Source organism: Acinonyx jubatus, chromosome A1 (genome assembly GCF_027475565.1).
Source record: "Acinonyx jubatus isolate Ajub_Pintada_27869175 chromosome A1, VMU_Ajub_asm_v1.0, whole genome shotgun sequence".
Classification (NCBI taxonomy): domain Eukaryota; kingdom Metazoa; phylum Chordata; class Mammalia; order Carnivora; family Felidae; genus Acinonyx; species Acinonyx jubatus.
In genome coordinates this window covers 109,215,132-109,229,997 of record NC_069380.1, presented here as the reverse complement: position 1 = coordinate 109,229,997, position 14,866 = coordinate 109,215,132, and the positions used below count along the sequence as shown (strand labels likewise).

General features: G+C 48.8%; 1 protein-coding gene across 1 annotated transcript in view; it reads left to right on the top strand.

Annotated features, from left to right (window-relative positions):
* FSTL4 (follistatin like 4) overlaps positions 1 to 14,866 on the top strand; it is a 714,076-nt gene that overhangs the window by 232,179 nt on the left and 467,031 nt on the right. The window lies entirely within an intron of this gene.

Genomic DNA, 14,866 nt, shown 5'->3' with positions numbered 1-14,866 from the left:
GACAGTGTGAAAGTCAAGAGCTTTTGGAGGCAGACAGACCTGAGTCGTCCTCCCCACGTGCTAGCTGTGTCTCTGTGTCCTCATAGTGAGAGTAAGAGTCACTTCACAGCAGCTGTGAGCACAAAGATTAAATTAGATACTAAATGTAAAACTCAGGGCACAGACTGCCATGGTATTTCAGTAGAGATGGAGCTCTGGTTGAGGTCTTATCTCCGAGGGGAACGGATGGGAGCAGGAACCCTGGGTCAGATCACGGATGTTGCCACCCAAAACAAGCCCTGGACCGCAGGCTTTATTCTATAGGAGGGACAAACCCTCCCAAGCTGACCTCCGTGGAGGCCGCTCACAACCTTGCCTTCCACGTTGCCTTTCCCACATTCTTTGCTCACTCCTGGTGTGCAGAGATGGATGTCTGTGGTCTTGGCTGTCCTGGAGGTGTCCTGAAACAGAGCTGTGCTTGAGGCTCTTGCCCATGACAGGTGCAGAGGAGGGTGTAGCCGAGGTGGGTGTCTGACCTGAGTGTCAGGTGTGGTGGCCCTCAGCCCCGTCCCTACTGTGGCCACTGCCCTATAAATTCTGGGTTGTTGGCATGGGGCCTCTGAGCTCCTTGATCTTAGCAGGGAGGGCCACCTAGGTGGGAGCTACAAGTCCCTTGAAGAAAGTGATGGCTTCAGGCAAATACAAGTTCTACCTGCTTTGATATCTGGGCAGCCCACCTTCCCTCTGACATGTGACAGCAGGGGCTATCCCTCCCTGTGCTTTGAACTTGCAGCACGGTGAGGGTGCTGGCTGTGGTGCGAGGCACCAGAGCCTGCTAGGCGCTGTGCTAAGAGGTTGGAAGCCAGAGGGCAAGATGAGAATGTGCTCACCAGGCTACGTTGCTAGTGGGTGCTCAGGAGCAGGTAGCTATGACGACGTTCATGGTGATCCTCACAGGAATCCTCAACAGGCTGACTGAAGAGGCCCGCGGTCGGCCAACTGCAACGTCACAGCCAGGCTGCTGTGTTTACTTCCCTCTACTGATGGGAGGGACCTGGGGATCCCAGCAGTCACCTGACACCACAACACAGGTGGCTCAAAACAAGACGAATGGTAACAGATGCTGGAGGAGAAGTGGGGACATGGAGCAAGAGGGGGGCCCTGGGTGCCTCCCCTGCATAGGGCTCCTGAGTCCGTAGCCATGGGAGAGAACACGGATTGGCACCTGCTGCCCCTGCTGGGCCCCAAGAGGGCGGGAGCCAGGCATTTCCTTCTCCACGGTGCCCCCAGCACTAGGGTGGTGCTTGGTCCATAGCACATGCTGAGTGAGTGTCTTGTGAATGAGTGTTGAGTGAGGAGAGGAGACCAGCGAGTTCCCACAAGGTAGGGATGGTGGTGCAAAGGGATCTGTGGGTCACTGAGGCCACAGACAGCCTTAGGTTCTGAGGTGCATCCGGGCCTTTGTAGTGCTCACAGATGAGACTCGCCAAGGGCCCAGGGGACAGTGAGTCATGGATGTGACACCACTTGGAAGGCAGGTCCTGTGTCTCCTTTCCTACACACTCCCCTGCACTAGACCCACAGAGCACCCTAGCACATAGGACTTGATGCTTTTCATGGCTTTGCACAGGATCAGAGGGGGCTCAAATCTGGGATTTGGAGTCTTTAAGCCTCCACACAGAACTCTGCTGGGGCTCATGATGCTTGGCCCAGGAGGCATTTATTTACAGCATGGTGGCCGTCACAGCACTTGGGAGGACAGAACAAGAGCAACCAAGTCAGTCCATTTATCAGTAAAACGTGGCTACTGACATTAACCCCTCCTGATCCCCTTCAAACTATCAAATCAGAATCCCTTCCTTCCTCTGGGTGGAAACAGATGCAATTTCCCTCAGGAGATGCGTAGGGTATTGTATTTTGGGAGGACTTAACATTTTTTTTTATAATTGTATAATTTGTATATAATTCCTTGTAATAAAGTGTGATGATTGTACTTGTGTTCTCATAAAAAGGCTCCCTAATCTTCTAATTATGAAAGGATGTTTTCTGGGCTCCAGAATGGTCCCTCATTAAAAGTTTTTTTTTTTTATTTTTACATTAAGAAAAAATTTTTTAACTTCATTTTGGAGAGACAGAGACAGAGCATGAGTGGGGCAGGGGCAGAGAGAGAGGGAGACACAGAATCTGGAGCAGGCTCCAGGCTCTGAGCTCTCAGCACAGAGCCTGACGTGGGGCTTGAATCCACGAACAGTGAGATCATGACCTGAGCCGAAGTCGGACGCTTAAATGACTGAGCCACTCAGGCGTCCTTACATTTTTAAAAAAATTTTTTTATGAGAGTCAGTGTCAAGTTTGGATTCTGCTAGCTGGCATATGCTTTTCAGTGGGTCCACATCTTCCTGACAAAGAGGAAATGGCCCTGTCTAGCCTCCAGCCCCATCACCCAGGAGGATGGGCCAAGAACGAGAGAACGTTCTCATAATTGGAGATGTTTCCATATCTGCCAGAAATGTTATCACCTGAAACAGAGTCCAAAGTGGCTGACTTGGTTCCGTATGCATGAAGCAAACATTGACTGAGCCCTTGCTGTGTGCCAGGCACGGTTGTAGGTGTCCCAACGTGGCATTCCCCATGTGAGCGTGGACAAGACATGAATCAATATAACCATGCTAAGGAACGTGACCTTGTAGCTGTGATATGAGGTACACAGTGAAACAAAAGCAGGTGATGGTGGACACGATCTGGTCAGGAAGGTCAGAGGGGGCCCCCTGAGGAAGTGATACTTGAGTTGAGCTGTGAAGAATGAGTAGGAGTTAACTGAAAAAAGGATCATGGAAGCCCTCTAAGCTCAGGGAGCAGCATGAGGTGGGAGGGAGCCTGACCTCTTCTCTTCTGAGACTTGTGGAAGACACCAGTTTTTCCTCCTCTCCCAACCTGTGGCCGGAGCAGCAGAGATCTCCTCTTCCATCAGTGTCTTCCAAAAGGAAATTTCTGAGTTTGTTCAGTTTTTTCTGCTTTGCATGGAGCCATGGCTCTGGGGGCCAAATCAAGCTCTTGCTGTATCAGTCTGGGCCACCATCTCTTATCAGAGCCAACTTGGATTTGACAACTGCCTCTTCACTACGTTGCACAGCCAAAGAGATGTTCTTGTAGGACAAACGTGATCACATCATGGCCCTGCTCAGACGGCACAATAGCCTCCCACCACCACCAGATAGCAGTCCTGCCAGCCTTAGAGCTCCTCAGTCTCAGGGCCTCTGTTCTGCCCGCTCGACACACCCAACTTGTCTCAGACTGGGGGATGTGTCAGCTCTCCCGTCCTCAGGGCCTTTGCACATGCCATTTACTCTCCCTGGAACAGCGTCTCCCTGGTACCCCCCATTCATCTGGCAAATTCCTTCCCATCCTCCACTTCCTAGCTTAAAGTCACCTCCTCCGGGAGACCTCCCATGACAACTGCCATAGCTCCTTTCCAGCTCCTTGATCTAGGTCTCTGCTGCCCTTTGCCATAGATGGTTGTTTAGTATTGGTTTTCCCATTCTGGCCTCTCATTTCTGTGAGATCAAGCACATGTCTGTCTGATTCGCAACATAGAATGTCTTCAATGTCTACACAATACCCGTCACATGGAATATGCTTGGCAAATGAGTGAGTGATGAAGTTATAGCTCAGGGTGGTTGTGTCCTGCCTCCTCCTCCTCCCTGGGAAGTTTAGCAGAGCCCCTCATCCCTCCACAGATTCTTTCTGTTGACATCGTCTGTGGAGCATTTCTTTGCTTGAGGGGTGAGTCAGTCTGGGGCACAGACAGCTCTCCCTTCAATGACCGTAGCCCCAAGAGTTCATCCACGCAGGGATGGATGGATATGAGCAAGTTTCGGTGGGAGACTTGAACCTGCAGGGAGGTCATTGGTAGCTCAGCCTTGAATCCTCTCTGGGACAGAAGTGAGGAATTCAAAAATAAGTAGGAAAATGACATGAGAGGTCCATGCCCCCAGGCTGTCTGCTCTGGCCATCTCAGAACTTAGATGTGAGGCACAGCCACCTGCATGGTCACCGCTGACTTGCTGGTGGGACAAGGCCAGCTGGACGGGCCATCCATCTGGCAGAGTCTGGCCCGAGTGTTGCCAGCAATGCAGCCCCCTGGGAGAGACATTAGAGACACATTGTTTCTGGAGGCTGCAACAGAGTATATGGCTGGCAATTATGTATTTCTGATCCATTAAAGAATGCTTTGGCATAGGAAATACAGATTAGGAAAGAAATAGTAATATAATCAAATTGCATTTTTATGGAAAGGACTACATTTTTCTCTAAATAAAATTCAGTAACAAAATTTTATTTGCTTTTCCCCAGAAATGCCTTTCCAAATTGATTTTCCACAAAAACTGTGGAAAAGCAACGTGGTTAAGGGGAAGGACGATCTAGACCAGAGGTATCCGATCCAAGCATGGCATGGTTAGGACTGGCAAGCTCAAGAGACCTGGGGGCTCATAGCTTCCCTGATTCCCACAACACTTCTGGCTAGTTAGCTCATCTTTCACAGAACTCTCTTTCACAGGCATACATTCTGAGCGGCCCTGTTGGGGTGGAGGAAACGTGACAGCAAAGAATGGCTTGTTCTTTCTGAGTCATCCCACTGTAATGGAGTAGCACACAGGTGTTAAGAGGAGGATTATTAGAAGAAGCAGATAGGAGGGTTAGAGCTGGAAATTGCTGGAGAGGTTGATGTGCAAATGGCCATCCCTTTGGGCAAAGGTTTGCAAAAAGGATTGTCAGTTGTCCATGCATAGCCCCAAAACATGAATATGGAAAGTCGAAAATTCAGTTTGTCCCACCATGGTTTGCCCTGCATCTTTGTTTGGAAACATCTGGATCGTCATTAGAATTTATCATTCCCCCAGATGCTTCATATTCCCTACATGGGGCCAGCTGTAGGCACACAAGCAGGAATTGAAAATGATTTATTCTTTTTCTAATAACTATAATAACCTGCCAGGTTTTCAGGAGCTGTCATCACCCATCAGGTAGTTATTGATCTCTTATGCTAGGCATATGCACGGTAAGAGAGACATATGTCATGATCCCTTTCTTAAGTGTCATCTTGTTGGAAAGACAGAATCAGTAAGCATGGCATAATTCACATTTGGTTATCTCTGTGGTCCTAACCTTGGAGGTCCTTTTTGGTTGTATGAGAAAACCAGGGGAGGCTGGTCTTTTGGACTTGGAGAACCGGGTCCATACCTGATCTTATGAATGGAATATAAGATAATGAATGGGAGGAGGGGACCCTTTATGTTAGGGGAAGGAGATGGGCACATTCACAGCAGGGCACAGATAGGAAGTGAAATGTCCAGGGGGAGGTAAGAGCGCCGACCCCACTAGCCTCACGATGGCTGTGGTTGAACTTGGGGGAATAAGGAATGGTAAGCTGGACTATATGGGGTGGGGCCAGATGGACAGGGACTCAAACCCCTCAAAAAAGCTTCCCCTATATTCAGGGGACTGTGGCCCTAGAGCTGGCTCAGTTTGTGCGGGGGATCCCTCCCCACCATAATCATAGGACTGTCTGCAGATGGAATAAATAATAGTGTTTACACATGTTCCCACACATGTACTTGAGTCCATGGAGGCTGTTGTGAAAAGAATGGATTTTTACTGAAAAGATTCACTAGGTTTGGACTAGCTGTTTGCCACTATGAATTGTCTTCAGCACGGTTTTCCAAACCTATGTAATTACTCTCAGTGGAGGAGTTTGTCTGGCCTGAACATGGGGCAGCGCTGCCTCAGGTGTTTGGACAAGGTGGGCTGTCGGGGTGTCGGGGTTCTACAGCCAGGTCCAGGGCAGGTTGGAGGAGTGGGAGAGAGGAGACTGGCCAAGAGGGCCACTTTCGAGAGAGTGGGGTGTGAGGGGCTGGAGGGGTGGGGCGGAGAGCAAGGAAGATGTGAAGGCCCAGGGGGAGGGGCAGATGGCAGGGGCATTGGCTGTAGTGCTCTGCTCAGGGGGACCAGCATATCAGCACCCCTTCTATTTCTGGGTGGCATCGTCCTCCAGCTGGGCCTCCTGCCATCCACACCAGGAGCTAAAGGACCGAGCATTGTGATGGACCCGCAGGATTTTGTTTTCTAGGCTTTGTGTACTTTGGTTGCCCTTCACCCACCCACGCGTCTCAGCGCCACGTTGTGGACCTGGCTTGGGGCTACTGAGGCCCCTCGGGGGACAGCACGGAAAGTCAAGGGAAATAAGCGGCCAAGTACAGGTTTCCACCCTGAGGACCATCACAACTGTGACCCTGTAATATTTCCCATCAAAGTCACATGTTTACTGAGAAAGTCAGAGTAATTTAATTTTGTAAAAACGAGTCTCAAGTCAGACCTATTTATTCCCCTTGAAGGTTAAATCCAGTTGTCTGGCTTTTGTGTGAGCTCTGTCGACAGAATCTTTGTTCTGTCCTCAGAATGGCAGGGATGAGAAAAATGAACAACCACTGTTTTCAAGTGAAGTCATAAAGCATTTTCAAGTCAATGACAAAGCCCAGGAATCTTTTTTTTTTTTTTTTCCCCAGAGAGAACAAGTTGTCTCCCAACATACATTCTCCTCCTTTCTGGAACCATCAGTTTTCAGCTTGGGCCCACAGCCCCTTTTCCCAGCTTTCGTGCCAGCTACCCCTGGCCATTTACTAAGTGCTGGCCTGTGGGATGTGAGCCCAGTTGATGTGAGTGTCTCCCTGGATGTGGCCTTAAAGCAGGTGCCTTCTATTTCCTCCTTTTCTCCTTCCCTTTTTGTCTGGAGTGCAGGCATGGTGGGGTGAGCTGTCCAAGACCTGAGCAGTGGGGGTGAGGGGGCAATCACATAGAAGGAGTGTGGGTCCCCAACACTGTGAAGCCACTATGCCATCCTGAGCTGATAAGGACCAAATAGTGGTTCAAAGGAAAACAGATGTCTCCCTATTGATGCTCCTGTTACGTTTGGATCTCTATTCACAGCAAGATCCCTTTGTGAGTGAGCATGTAAGAGCCTGGCACCATTAGCCTAGATTCTCCTTTATAATTCTTTTATTTGAAAATTGAATGTATACAGCTGGACAATAATAACGGTATATAAACAAACCACCTCGAGGTTTTGGCAACTCAAAACTGTTTGGATTTGCTTGTCTTTTCTTTTCTTTTCTTTTCTTTTCTTTTCTTTTCTTTCTTTTTGTTTTTACAACTTGTTCATTTATTTTTGAGAGAGAGAGAGAGAGAAAGAGAGTAGGGAAGAGGCAGAGAGAGAGAGGGAGAGGATCCCAAGCAGGCTCTGCACCGTCAGCACAGGGCTCAACACAGGGCTCAAGCTCACAAACCATGAGATCACAACCTGAGCCAAAGTCAGCCGCTTAACTGACTGAGCCACCCAGGTGCCCTAAAGTGAAAGGTTTTCTAAAGCCCTGGTTTGCGGTGAGTTTTGGAAGCTCAACATCCTGGGAAGCACCTTGATTATGGGCTGATCTTAGTCCACTGTCTACCTCTGGCTATCACTGCCCTGGCCTGTCATCTCTTGCTGGATTGAAGTGTAAACTCCAGGAGGACAGGGCCCTTTGTTCATGGCTTATCTCCACCCCACAGAGAGCACCTTGCAGATAATAGATGCTCAAGAAATGCTGACTGAATTAGTATACACAGAACTCAAATTTTGTCTCCCAGTCTCTGGGCTAAAATGGCTCTCTTCCCCTCTGTCTGTTCTACCCAGAGCCATTTTCCTTAATCTTACTATCCTGCAGATCTTACCACCCACTGCTGCTCTTGCCCTAATCTGTCATTGGCTCCCTGCATGGTAGAGTCTACACTCCTTTTTTTTTTTTTAATATATATTGTTTCATTTACATCCAAGTTAGTTAGCATATAGTGCAACAATGATTTCAAGAGTAAATTCCTTAATGCCCCTTACCCATTTAGACCATCCCCCCCCCTCCCACAACCCCTCCAGGAACCCTCTGTTTGTTTTCTATATTTAAGAGTCTCTTATGTTTTGTCCCCCTCCCTGTTTTTATATTATTTTTGCTTCCCTTCCCTTATGTTTATCTGTTTGGTATCTTAAATTCTTCATATGAGTGAAGTCATATGATTTTTGTCTTTCTCTGAGTAATTTCGCTTAGCATAATACCCTCTAGTTTCATCCATGTAGTTGGAAATGGCAAGATGTTATTCTTTTTGATTACTGAGTAATACTCCATTGTATAGATATACCACATCTTTTTCTGTTCACCCATCGATGGACATTTGGGCTCTTTCCATACTTTGGCTCTTCTTGATAGTGCTGCTATAAACATGGGGGTGCCTGTGTCCTTTCGAAACAGCACACCTGTATCCCTTGGATAAATACCTAGTAGTGCAATTTCTGGGTCATAGGGTGGTTCTATTTTTAGTTTTTTGAGGAACATCCATACTGTTTTCCAGAGTGGCTGCACCAGCTTGCATTCCCACCAACAATGCAAAAGAGATCTTTGTCTGCATCCTTGCCAACATCTGTTGTTGCCTGAGTTGTTAATGTTAGCCACTCTGACAGGTGTGAGGTGGTATCTCATTGTGGTTTTGACTTGTTATTTCCCTGATGATGCGTGATGTAGAGCATTTTTTCATGTGTCCGTAGGCCTTCTGGATGTCTTTGGAGAAGTGTCTATTCATGTCTTTTGCACATTTCTTCACTGGATTATTTGTTTTTTTGGGGTGTTGAGTTTGATAAGTTCTTTATAGATTTTGGACACTAACCCTTTGTCTGATATGTCGTTTGCTAATATCTTCTCCCATTCTGTCCGTTGCCTTCTAGTTTTGCTGATTGTTTCCTTTGCTGTGCAGAAGCTTTTTATCTTGATGAGGTCCCAATAGTTCATTTTTGCTTTGGTTTACCTTGCCTCTGGAGACGTGTTGAGTAAGAAGTTGTAGCCAATGTCAAAGAGGTTTTTGCCTGGTTTCTCTGGTAGATTCTACACTCCTTGAGTTATGACTCATGGATCCCAGTTCCTGCTGTGTGTGCCCTGGGGCTACTGGCTTGGTCGCTGGTAAGAATTGCAGCTCACAGGGTGGGGTGCCCTTTCTTGCACCCCTACCTGTGTGGGTGCCCCCTGTTCTTGCAGTGCCAGCTCTTCCCCTCCAGGCAACTTCTCATCCTCCACTGCTGGGCCCTTGGTGGCTTTTCATCACCCACCACTGTCCTGAGAGCTGGCCTTCCCTCTCCCTTGCTGCCCATAACACAGGTGTATTTCCATCAGAAAACTGTCTTCCTTTGAAGTCATTTCTCTGGACTCTGCCCATCTGTCACCATGGCTGCCTGAGAGCCAGACCCAGGTTACCTTATCCTCAGTTCCTGGCCCCTGAATCACAGTAGACATCAGTGAACATAATCGATGAGTAAAGGGACTCTGGTTTTATTCTCTTCTTGTAATCTCGACTAAATCACCTCCCTTATCCTCCTGGCTTCAGTTTCTTTGTGTGTGAAATGGGGTTACTAATAGTCCTTTTGACCATCTCATGTGGCCTGTGTAAGTAGTGAGGAACATGCGTGGCTACGTGTCTTCTTCTGTGTGGACATACACAGTTCTCCAAGCTGTGATGGCTTCTGAGCCACATCCAACATCAGCTCTGACACTGAATCACCCAGAGGGTGGGCTGCATTTATTTGTAGAAACACTTAGAAGCACTTACTGTGTGTCACACACAGCTGAAACATTTTACACTATTATCTCATGTGATCCTATCTGCCACTCTCTGAGGTGGGATCTTCTCTTATCCCCATTTTACAGATGGGGGAAACTGAGGGCAGGTTGCACCCATTGCTTGAGGCAGAGGTAGTGAGGAAAGGAACTGAGTCTAAATACAGGCAGTCAGTCATGCTGTGCAGTCCAGGCTGTTAACCTTTTTACCAACTACCTTTCCACAGCTCGCAAGGGCCACGGGGCTGGCAGCGGTGTCATGGCACATGTGAAGGATGGTCACAATTGTGACATCACAGGAGAGAACGGAAACTCCTAGACCGAGTCCCACATGCTGTCCAGGGGGCTCCCTACAGATGTGGCTCCGGGCGATTTCACGGTAATAAATGCAGACCTCTTAATCAGGTGGTCTGACAACTATGCCATTTGCCAGGGAAATTATGCCCCTCTAGAAGTGGTTGCGGGGAGAATAAGAAAAATAAATGAGTCGGGAGTATGTCAGAGCTGATAAGCCTCAGGGGCCTGGCTGGAACACAGTGAGGACGGGCTTTTTAAAAGCAGTTGCTTGGCACAGCCATGGGAACTGGTTTCACACGCATCCATCACCAGGGAATTGCAGCCGGCTGCCTCTTGCAGCGCTGGTCGTGAGCCTGCCTCCTCTGTCTCATACCTGGCTGGTTGGTCCAAACTTCCATTACTGTTATGAGTGTCTTGAATGCCCCATAGGACTTGGGTGATCCCACTGAGTGGTCTGTGCATGAGAGAAAGCACCAGCAAACAGCACGAATGTCCTGGCTTTGCCACGTCGTGGTAACAGCAAAGCGTACTGGTCCCCCTTCCGAGTGCACAGCGTTTCATGGTTTCCAAGTACGCGCACGTCCCTGGTGTCCTCTCCCACACTGAACACCTTGGATTTGTTTGCTTTGTGTGGACACAGCCTGTGCTGGGCCCTTGATGGCCAATGCTGTTGGTCAGAAGTTTTATTCTTCGGGCCATTTTAGCTTCCGCTAAAAGTTGGCTTCCAAACTCAGCCAGCCAAGTACTTTGCCCCAGGGTAAGGTGCCGTGTTCCTTTTGAGGTACCATATTGAAAGCCCATGAACTTCTAACTGAGTGGGGAAGGGTTAGGGTTTATCATCACCATCCCATTTTTCTAGCAGAAGAAACAGTACTGCCATCCAGAAGCCTGGTGGCGAGGTGCCGAGTCCCTGGGGCAGGTTGTTGTCCTTTGACAATTAGACCCGTGTTTTTCTGTGGGCGCTGGTTGACTGACCTTCCCAGGGCTGGACTGTCACTGCACGCTTGGTCAGGGGTTCACTGCTGCCCACTGTCTGTTAGAGAACAATTTATAGGCTCTTCAAATAAGTCCTCCGGGTGTAGAGTAACGTGACGTGGCTGCCATTTAAATCTTGTCACAAATACATCTCAGTCCCTGGAGCTTCTCTTTGGGAAGAAACAGGATGCCTAATAAAACAATGAATAATAATTCGGGGATGTTCATTATTTACAGCTGCCCCAGGTCATTCGTGAATTATGCAGCCCTCAATTAGGCTTGATTTCTTCCTTCCATGGAGTCATCTCTCCAGACTGCCATCACTGTGGGTGATATCCACACACCAGCTAATTGTACCATGAGGGCAGTTTCCCATTTCTTAAATGCTTCAAGTCCCTTGGCTGAATGCCTATGTTCCACAAACTCTACATCTCAATGATGAGTCCCTGGATGCTGAGAGGCAGAAAGAAAGACCAGAGATTAGTCTTGACAGAGAGAGTACATGCCTCTCTCTGCTAGGCATCAATGAAAGGCTTCACTGGGTACATGGGGGAGAGAATTTTAAAGGCTCTGTTGGAGCAGACACCTGGGTGAAGGAGAAGGTCAGTGCCAGTTGTCTCTCTGAGCTTGGGGAGCTCAGGGTGGCTGAGAAGCAACAAGCCAGGAAAGGGTGTGGGGTTGAATCACTTCCCAGAGGCATGCCACCAGTAAGTGGCATTGGGGTGCAAGCCCTGGCTCCCCGCTGATGCTCCCCTCTCTGCAACACTCTGGGTGGATGGGGAGTGTCGGGGAGGACCGGAGGTGGGGGTGCCGGGCAGCAGCTAGCCAGGCAAGGTGAGCACCCACCCCCACCCCGCTGTCTTTTGCTTACCCGTCACTTTCAGCCCCGCGTTTGGCATGTAACTGAAAACAAGACCTTTCCCTAATGCGCAGCTTAATGATCCCTTTAATGCCGGAGCTGTAGCATCACTTCTCACTCGCGCCTGTTCCCTGTCAGCCATGGGGCATTAAACCGGTGATAAAAATGCCTTTTTGGCATGGTCCACAAACTCACCAAGAGGCTCCTGGTAGCAGTATAGCCATCCAGCATGAAATCAAGAGGCAATCACCGCAGACGATGCGAGATGAGCTATGCGCAGGAGCAATTAGGGGAGCCCACGTCCTGGGTGCTGTCCTTCAAGGTCTCCTTGCATGTACCCACTGCCCTGCCCGACGGGGAGGACTCCCACCCTGGAATCCGGCAGCCCGAGTTAGGTCCTCAGGTGAGCACTTCTCCGTTCCTGTCTGCGTTCGGGGCAGTGGAAGATGCTTCCTCACGTCTTTAATCCGATCAAACACAGCATTCCTGACCCGGGGTGGGGGGGGTGGGGGGCCCTGGGAACGCACATCCTTGGTTATGTTTTCACTCCAGAAAATAGGAAACACAATCGAGAAAAAAAAAAAAGGAGAGAAATGCCCAGTTATGAATATGCATTAACATGATGCTGCATTTGGCGCTGGAGGCGGGAGCCATTTATTTTAAGCAGATCGGATTTTGATGCATGGCCCGTGAACGTGCGGACTTCTCTGTCATGCAAACACGCTGGGCGAGTTTGATTTATATGGTGTGGCTGTGAGGTTTTGTTCCCAATTAAAAATGAACCGAGAAAAATCATTAATTTAACTACTGTATATTAAATTTGCATTAAAACATCCGTTTGTCTATATTTATATGTGAGTTATCGAAAATGTGAGCTCGTGAATTCTAATTTTTGAGATCACATGCCAAATATTGAAGATAAATTTTATTTATCTCTGCAATTAATTCTGTGAGAACAAATAGCTCTAATTTAGGGGATGGCAGATGTAACTGTCCACCAGTGCCCTCCCTGCATAGCAAATATAACATTCATCTTTTCTCATTAGGGTCCTCCCATGCCTGGTCCCAAGATCTGCAAACCTTGGCCATGTTTCTGTACCTGGTGCTTCTAACCAACCTCAGCAAACACGCCTAGAAAATACTTGGGAAATATGGACCCTGTCAAATCTCGTTTTTCTACTTCTCTGTGATGTGCAAAGACTTCAACCAGATTCCAAAGGCTAAATAAACCTTTCTTCAAAGGTTATCTTGATATTAGCTACTCAGGTGGAAGGGTTGGTGGCTTCAACATCAGTACATGGATGGTAGGGAAGGGAGGCTGTCTCCCGATCTCTCTACCAGGGCACCAGCATTTCTGGTTAAACCTAGGACTTTGCATTTCCCCATTCTCTTTCTGCAGGAGGCCACCCCGCCAGCCTACTTTTCTTGGGCTGGGCGCAGGTTTTGCAGGCGATAGGGCAGTCATGGGCAGTCAGGACGCGGTGCTTCTTGAGGCACATGAAACTCAGGGCTCCAGTCACATGGCTGCAGTGACCAGTGGTGCTCCAGTTGTGTTGTTCTCAGAAGTTCTGTCCATGGGACAGCCAGCCACTGTTTGTCATCACCCAGACACATAGAATGGGACAGCGTAGTTACTCTCAAGGCTTTCTTTAGGTAGACAGTTGCACACGTTGCCAGCCCTGGTGTCTGGCTGTAAGAACTTAGGTTCTTCGTGGGCTTATGCTATATTTAGCCGTTAATTTGAGGCAGTCCATGCCCCCAAAGAGCAAAATAGTCCATGACAAATGCCGTGTGTCGGGTGCTGTGATTAGGGCCAGACTAGGGGAGTTGGGAGCTAGAAGGGGGGCACACTTGTTCGTACTTGGGAGGCTGACCACTGATTGGGTAGCTGTACTCACACTTCTTCCTCTGAAGGGTTTTCACTGCATTGAGAGTTTCTTAGAGCCATTATGATGATTGTCATGTTGGTATAAGGGCTGAATTGCCATATCCCTTCATTCCCAGGCAGAAAACTGTGGGTGGGCCTTCTTTGTGCAGAGTATGGTAGTTAGGGTAGGAGGAGTGTGTGTGTGTGTGTGTGTGTGTGTGTGTGTGTGTGTGTGTGTCAGGGGTGGGGGTCCTTTCATTATACCATAAAATACAGTCTCACATGCCCACTGTCTCCTCTGCAAGCAGGGCTAAGCCCTCTCTTCCATGGACCCATTAGCAAAAGGCTCCTTTTCCATGCTGAGAATTGATTTCCTGTGCATGGTATGCTGATCTCACCCCCTGAGTCTGATTCAAGGGCAGCTCTAGAGGTAGTCCTGGCCTTGGCCTCCACCAGGGCCAAGGAGCAGCTCCCCATAGTCTCTCTTACATGAAAGGGACCCAAGTCTGAGTTTAGAATGCTGGATTCTTCAGAGACTCAGGCCACCCTGCGGCAGGTCACGGGTCATTGGTGAAACTGATCATTTTCCAACACAGTAGCTACCGGCTCCAGGAACTTTACCCCGCCTTGCTTCTCTCTCAGGGAGGCCACTTCCTCCTTCTGATTAGTAACATTTCCAAAATCACACTTTGTAATAATCAACCCCAGAGACACTGAGTCAAGTACCACACGTTATCAATGACAATTGTCATGTCAAGACTTTTCTTCATTTCCCTCAGTAACAGGATGATCAGACAGCTTCCCCTTTGATTTTCAAAGAGTAGATCACTCTTACATTTGGCTTTAGTACACATTAACATGTCCGGGAGCCATCACAGACTCCAGGTGGGGCCGTAGCCGAATCCTCCCCCTTGGCTCCATATGGGAAAAATCTGACTCGGAGCTGTTGGAGTCAGGAAGGGGTGCAATAGTCACCTTTTATTCCACTGAGGTTGGCCAACATTTGTCTGTGTGGCCGGAGGCTGGCTCTGCTTTTGTTACCCCTCCTGGCCCAAGCGTCACGTCATTCAGGGGCCACTCCGAAAAGCAGGGGATAGGTGACCACTCTTCATGGCCTGGCTGGGGTCTGCCGTCCCTGGACAGATTGACAGCTGGAGCCAAAGCTAGAAGGAGCCTGAGGTTGCAGCTGGTGCACACGCCTGC